Source organism: Boleophthalmus pectinirostris, unplaced genomic scaffold (genome assembly GCF_026225935.1).
Source record: "Boleophthalmus pectinirostris isolate CB_2022bp ecotype Guang Dong unplaced genomic scaffold, ASM2622593v1 HiC_scaffold_8, whole genome shotgun sequence".
NCBI classification, from domain to species: domain Eukaryota; kingdom Metazoa; phylum Chordata; class Actinopteri; order Gobiiformes; family Gobiidae; genus Boleophthalmus; species Boleophthalmus pectinirostris.
Window position 1 is genome coordinate 2,128,792 of NW_026571515.1, and position 8,175 is coordinate 2,136,966.

Below are 8,175 nucleotides of genomic sequence, written 5' to 3' on the forward strand. Positions count from 1 at the left end.
TTCTGATCTCCGTCCGTGTCTGGGGGGAAACGACGGAGCCGGAGATGGTGGAAGTAATGGGCTCCTCCCGCCGCCGCCCCCCCCATCCCGCCAACCGCCGCAACGTGCCGCTGAAATTGCGTCTGAACGCGACCGGAGCCGGACGCAGATCCTCGGCGCAGACGGATGACGCTCTCTAAGTTGTGCGTCGGTCACAGTCGGGTTTAAAGGGCGCGCGCCTGAACGCCTCTCCACAGACGTGAGCTGTGAGGATCTGGATGTGGGGATTAAACTGAGCGGCAGGAGTCGAGCGTCTGAGCCAGAGGAGCTCGTTAGGAAACACAAACCCTCGGCCCAACGTCCAGATTTGACTCTGTTTCTGCAGCAGCAACAGTTTGGACCAGAGATAAAAAAAAAAAAGGAAAATAAACTGAGAAGAGATAAAAACAGGACTTAAAGAATCTGTGGGTCGTTCGTTTGTTTTTCAAATAAAACCAGAAATAAGAAAACGAAAAAACAACAGTTTTCTTCATTATTTGTCTCCAGGACCAGACTGGAACCAGACCAGGACTGAGACCAGGACTGAGACCGAGACCAGACCGAGACTGAGACCGGGACTGAGACCGAGACCAGACTGGGACCAGACCGGAACTGAGACCAAGACCAGACCAGGACCAGACCAGGATTGAGACCGGGACTGAGACCGAGACCGGGACCAGACCAGGACCAGACCAGGACTGAGACCGAGACCAGACCAGGACCAGACCAGGACTGAGACCGAGACCAGACTGGGACTAAAACCGGGACTGAAACCAGGGACCAGACCGAGACTGAGACCGAGACTGAGACCGAGACCAGACTGGGACCAGACCGGAACTGAGACCGAGACCAGACCAGGACCAGACCGGGACTGAGACCGGGATTGAGACCGGGACTGAGACCGAGACCAGGACCAGACCAGGACCAGACCGGGACTGAGACCGGGACTGAGACCGGGACCAGACCAGGACCTGACCGGGACTGAGACTGGGACCAGAGCAGGACCCGCTCCTGGAAGTCCCGGTTCACCTCTGTCACTGAAGTCACTCTGTTTTTTTTTCCATTTTTCGTTTAAACACAAAATTGAAAACTGAAAAAAAAAAATCATCTGTTTTTTTTTATTTTGGTTTTGGAGACAAATAATGAAGAAAATTGTTGGCAGGAAGTGTTTTGTTGTTGTTGTTGTTTTTATAAACACTTAGAATAAAAAACTACTAAAAAAAAAAAAAACCCAACAACAACAAAATAAAATGTGTTCATCTTTTATAATTCTACTTGTTTTGCTCATGTTGCCTTATAAAAGATGAACAAATAATGAGAAATTAAATACAAAACTAAGAGAAAATGAGTGAAATAAACCAGGGCTTTTATTCAGGTAAAACTGATTAAGAGTAAAAGTCGCGTGGAAACGTGTGAGGAGTAAAGTGACGCTGCTGTCGCTGTCGTCGGCGTCTGTGTGGGACTAATAGACTCGAGCCAAACCAACCAGAGCCGCCACAGCTGCCGCACTTCCTGTTCTCTCCTGCCGCCGCAAACAGCTGCACAGACTTTTACAAACCTCTGCGGAGGAAATCGTTTTGAGTCGGTAATGTTCTGAGAGAAAGGAGGAGGAGGAGGAGGAGGAGGAGGAGGGTTTCAGGAGCTGCAGTGTTTTTAAGGACAAGTACAAAAGGGAGGAGTGAGTCCAGCTCAAAGAAAATCACCCATGTCCGTGTTGTAAATGTTCTTCTGTTTTTGTCTCGGGGCAAAGGTTTCGCAGAACAAAAACAAGAAATCTGAGTAAAAACTGAATCTAATAAAAACTGAATCTAATAAAAACTGAATCTAATAAAAACTGAATCTAATAAACCGTCAACGTCTCAAACTGTGCTGAAGGCCAAAGTGAACGAGTGCGTTTTCAGAAGAGGTTTAAATGTGCGAAGGCTCGTTCCACAGTTTTGGTGCAGCCACCGTGAAGGTTCTGTCCCATCTGAGCTTCCAGCTGGTGTTTGGTTCAGGAGGAGCTGGTGTTTGGTTCAGGAGGAGCTGGTGTTTGGTTCAGGAGGAGCTGGTGTTTGGTTCAGGAGGAGCTGGTGTTTGGTTCAGGAGGAGCTGGTGTTTGGTTCAGGAGGAGCTGGTGTTTGGTTCAGGAGGAGCTGGTGTTTGGTTCAGGAGGAGCTGGTGTTTGGTTCAGGAGGAGCTGGTCTTCGTCTTGCTCAGGAGGAGCTGGTTGATCAGCACAGGAAAACAAATAAAAGCCGTCTAAAAGATATTCAAGTCCTTTGAGCTCAGAGTAGAGACGCTGCTCCTCCAGCTGAGACTCGGGCCTCAGTTTGTTCCGGATGCTTCTCTCTACAAATGTTCATGTCTCCGGAAACACTTTGGGATCCTCCTGGAAGAGCTGGAGGAAGAGCTGCAGTTTGAAAAGAGAAATCTGGGCGTCTCTGCCTTTGTTCTTACTGTGAACGGGCTCGCCTCTCCACAGCTCTGACCTGTAGACGTAGATTTAATTTAGTTTAATGCCGAACTGTGGAACATTCCAGGCAAAACAATAACTTCTGTCGATGATTTTCTGATTTGAAAACGTGGAGACAGTTTATTCACAAATGTAATATGTTAAACTAAACTGTATTTTAAGTCATTTTGACACTTTTGTACTTTTACTCGAGTACTCGTCCTCCGTCCTGTCCCGCGCTCTGGTTCTGGTTCTGTCTCCTCCTCGGTCCGAGCGTCCTGATTGGGCGTCTCTGTCTCTGCGGGCTCGTGTCTGGAGGTTTCGTCTGAAATGACGGCGCCGTGTCTTTCCTCCTCTTCCTCCTTTTGATCATCGTCTCCCTCGTCTCCGCCGCCGCGGTCTGATGATGACGTCTGTTGCCCGCGGTTACGCACACACACGCCGTAGTTTCTCTCTCAAACAGACGCCGGTTTTTATCTCAGACGTTATAGACGAGACTCGGGAGCGAATACAGAAAACAGAAAGAAGCACGGAGACGGAGACGGAGACGGAGACGGAGACGGAGCTCGGCCCAAACTCGGGGAAACTTTGGGATGATCCAGAAACGTTCATGTTGTTTTCTTTTGTACGTTCAACTTCTAAAGACAAGAACGTGGGAGGTGGATTTACCTTCTTCACGAGTTTCGTCTGCTGCTGTGAAGCTTCAGAACTGTTACAGTGACAGACGTGAGAATCTGGGGTGGAACTTGATAAAAAAAATGAAAAAAAAAAAATCTAAATACTCACAGGCTTTTTAATGAATCAAACTCAATCAATCCCAAAACAATATTTACCCCAAAAGCAACATTTGTTTTATGTGAATGAATTTTAGTGGACGACTTCATCAAATAATAAATAACACACACAGATATGACGTCTAAACTCAAGCGTCTTTAGGTTTTACTCCATGGATCAATGAAAAACACTGGAGGGTGTCGCTGCTTGTATCTGACTCCAGGTGACAGTGACTCTGACTGGAACTTCAGCGGAAAAAAATCCATGGGCTGAGAAAGGATTTTTTCATATATCACGATATAATCACAAACTGCTCGTGTTCGTCGGACAGGGACCTACAACTTTCAAAAATGTTGGATTTTGTGGTGATTTTTTCCTATTTTTAGATCAGAAACTTTTTCTCAGCTCAAAATTCTTCAGTCGTCTTAAAAACTCTTCAGAATCGTTTGCTCCAGCTCTGCTCTGCTCCTCTCGCTCTGATTGGTCAAAGTGATCATGTGATACACAAGCCCGTGATCTGTGTGTCCTCATGTGCTGGTGTGTGTCCGCGGGAGAAAAGACTCTACGACACATGTTCAGTCGACCCAGAGACACAAGAAGAACCTCACCGCTAAAAGAGAATCTAGAGTCATGAGACTTTGACTGTGCGGCCGAGGTTAGACCCCAGGACTCAGACTCTAGAACCAAAACAGACTAAACTCTGCTCCAAAACATACGACAAATACACTGTTACCTTCAATAAAGACTGTGGACAGAGACAGAGGTTTTGCAGCCTCCTGTCCTCACTCCTCTGCTCTGTTTTTATCTCCATAAACTCACAGAGCAGCAGGACTCACATCAGTCTCACTGTTTCAGAGATTTTTCTGTCGCCGAACTTATTTTCTCCACTAAAGCGTTGAACGTGAACGCAGCTCTTCTCTGCACAGTTTGTAATAAATGACGCCTTTATCAATACTTCCATTTTTTAAAATACAAATGTCCCGTCCAATAGACTCAGACTCTTTCCTGCTCCACTGGAACAGTGGGAACTGTTCTATAAATGTCGTACGGCGACATGGTGCACGGACAAACATGTTGTTTGGCAAATTATTATAAAATGCATTAATATTTTTAACCCTCCTCAGGCAGATGTTGCAGATTTGCAACAGTTAAATGCCAATGACCTACTGACTCCAAATCCATATTTTAGGAGCCTTTTCTCCATCCCTGCTGATAAACATGGACGATTCAGACTGTGTAAGAACGACTCCACACAAACGACCTGCCAGAAGTGAAAAATACTTTTGTTGTTTACAAAGGATAAAAATTGTTTCTTGGAGAAACACACGAAAAAGTGATGTTGTTGTGTCACTGTAAAACTGTTACACTGAGTTTTATGTTTTTATTGTTATGAAAAGTGATTTACACATAAAGTTAATGTTCATATCATTTTCAGTCTTCAGTGTTAATTTACCAAACCAGACCAAATCTGAACACACAGACACACTGATGTGAAGGTCTCAAACTAAAGTCAGGATTGTATATTACTACACATATGATCATTTTACACAAATATCAGATTTTTTCCTGTTACTAAAATTTAATTTGAGCCTGAGACGGTTAATCCATTATTTTCTGTAATTAATTAATTGAAATTAACACATTAATGTCCCACCCCTGATAATAATGGATCAGTTTTATATATGGATCTTTTCTGGACACTTAAAGACACTTTACAGAGTCTGAACCATCGTCCCGTCCGACCACTCATCAAACACACTCCACTTTCACAACTTTCATACCAGGCAACGTGTGCAAAGTGTCCTGCCTAAGGACACAACAACAGTTTTTTTTGTTGTTTTTTTTGCCACTGGCGCCTCCTGTGGCTCCTGATCTTCCGTCCAAGTCCTGCCCAGAGCCGGTCCTGGTTTTGTTTTATAAAGACGTGTTTTCTTCAGCTCGTTTATTCCCTGATGGTGTGAGTCGTGGACAGGTGCGGTCAGAGCCGTGGTTCAGTTTTTCCTCGAGTGATGCAGAAACGAGGAGCCGCTGTCTCTTTGAATATTTATATATGTTGATGTGTGTTGGACAAATGTGACAGCGTCTCACAGCAGCAGCACAAACACGTCAAACACTAAAAACATCTCCTGTCTTTGAATCAGACCGGAGAAACTGGAGCGTGTTTCTGCTGAAGCTCACACTTTCTCCTCTCGCTCTCCGTTCTCCGGGAGGAAAGGTTAATGACTCCATCTGAAAATCGGCCCTAAACCGCGGACGGCGAGGGGGAGATTGGTTATTGATCACGGCGCCGCGTCCGACTTAACGACCGCGGCTCAGACACACATCTTAATTCTGTACGTTTCTAATTGAGAAGTTTCCAGACGAGACGACGAGCGAGGACGAAGGAGTAACAGATTACAAGTACCAGAGTAATCAGAGTACAAATGATGAGTAACTGTATTCAGTTACAGTTACTGTTTCAGTGAGTGGGAATTGGATTACAGTTACTTTGTTGAAATAAATGGATTAAAAAGAGGGATTTTACTGTTTTCACATTTTGGGCTATTTTTTTGGTTTTGTTTTTTTGTCTTGGTAATTCCACTCAGACTAAACCAGGTCTAAACCAGGTCTAAACCAGGTCTAAACCAGGTCTAAACCAGGACTAAACCAGGTCTAAACCAGGACTAAACCAGGACCAGTAAACTAAACCAGGTCTAAACCAGGACTAAACCAGGTCTAAACCAGGACTAAACCAGGTCTAAACCAGGTCTAAACAGGACCAGGACTAAACCAGGACTAAACCAGGTCTAAACCAGGTAAACTAAACCAGGTCTAAACCAGGACTAAACCAGGTCTAAACTAAACCAGGACTAAACCAGGTCTAAACCAGGTAAACCAGGACTAAACCAGGTCTAAACCAGGTCTAAACCAGGACTAAACCAGGTAAACCAGGACTAAACCAGGACTAAACCAGGTCTAAACCAGGACTAAACCAGGTCTAAACCAGGTCTAAACTAAACCAGGACTAAACCAGGACTAAACCAGGACTAAACCAGGACTAAGGACTAAACCAGGTCTAAACCAGTGGACGTGTTTCCTCATTTTCTATCAATAATATTTTTATTTGGTTCAGTACATTTTCTTTTATCAGACAAAACTTCTTATGTGAAGATTTCCTCGTCTTTGTTTCTCTACAGAAAATCAAGTAATCCAAAGTAATCAGATTACATTACTCACTTTAAGTCATTTAATGGATTCTGTTACAAACTACATTTTGGTGTGTGTAATCTGTAATCTGTAGGGGATTACATTTTAAAAGTAACACTAAATCAAGATCTGCCCCGGGGCAAACTGACTGCCGATCCGTGCGACCAACGCCAACGCCAACGCCAGCGCCAACGCCGCCCGCACTTTCACGCTGAAGAACACAGCAGCCGAGCTCGGTCAAGTGAAGTCCAGACGAGAAGCACCAGACCAGAAAAAATCAACTGGAGTTAAATCCAGATGAGAGAAAATCAGACACTGGAACAGAAGCTGAAGAAAACACACGACAAACCTCCATAAAAACACAAAAACATGACACAGGAGTGAACGCGGCGACGCGACAAACCTGATGTGACGCGCAGGAGTTTGACGAGCAGGTGACAGCGCTCTGAAGGGGGGGAGACTCAGCTCAAGAAGCAAAAGGAGAAGAAACTCAGCATCACAAACAAAACAAACTACTTACTTTATAATGTTTCATAAGGTTTGAACTTGTTATTTTCTGGATAAAACTCTGTTGTATGAAGTAAGAAGCTTTCAGAAATATTTGTGCACATAGAATAAAAATCGGTGCGTATTTGTCTGTAGTTGCGCATAAAATAAATATTCGTAAACTCAAAAATGAGTCCAGTCGTACATAAAATATATTGTGTGTATTTTATCCATCAGAATATGAATTGAAAAGTTACGACGACAAGAATTACAATCACCAAATGAAAATGTACGATTAAACTTTCATCACGAATTCACAGACGGGATTTTACTGTCACAAACACGTCATCACTTCACAGACGTTATTTATCGAGCACAAGAAACATCGATCGAGATCAAGACTGCGCATGTTTAAGTTTGTTATTTGATCAACATCGAACTGTGCCACACGGGAACCGAGGCTCCAGAGACGGAGCCAAAAAGATCAAACCTGGACTGAGACTCTAAACCAGGAGCGTCGAACTCACTTTGGTCCAACCGACTTTGATCTCGAAGTGTCCGGATCAGAAAACTCATGTCATATAAACCCCAAAATAACAAACAAAATGAACAAAAATCTATTACAGAAATCTTTTTAAATTGATGAACTCTTTCTTTTACAAAATATTATAATATTATGAACAACCTGAAACTTTAAGAAAAATACAATTTCAACACAAAGTTTGAACATGAACTTGTCTGTAAACAGGAATAAGTCCATTTTTGTTGTAAAATCCTGCACTCGGCTCCACTTTTCTCATGTTGGACATTTTTCTGATGAGGGTGTCACGGTCAACAGTCAAAACGATCGTCCTTTAAGAGCGTTTGGAAAGAGACAAGTCTTCATTTGTGCTGCTCTGGTGGGAGGGGCCACGTACAGAGACGCTGGAGACGCTGCTGTGATAAACACCACAGAAAATTAACACCATTTTAATAGAAAATATCATTACAATATTTGAGTAGAAAATCAGCCAAGGGCCAGATTAAAGGTCTTGGAGGGCCGGTTCTGGCCCCTGGGCCGTATGTTTGACACCTGTGTTTTACACCGTCCACATGAAAACTCAGAAAAGTGTGAGATTTGTGTCAGAAATGTTCATTCTCTCAAATATTCAGGTTCAACAGTTAGTTTGTAAATATCTGCTTGGAGTAAACAGATCTTGGGCCTCAAAAAAAAAATATATATATAATAAAAAATTTTGCAGCAACCAAATGTGAGAGTTTGGGTCCCACAGCGCCGC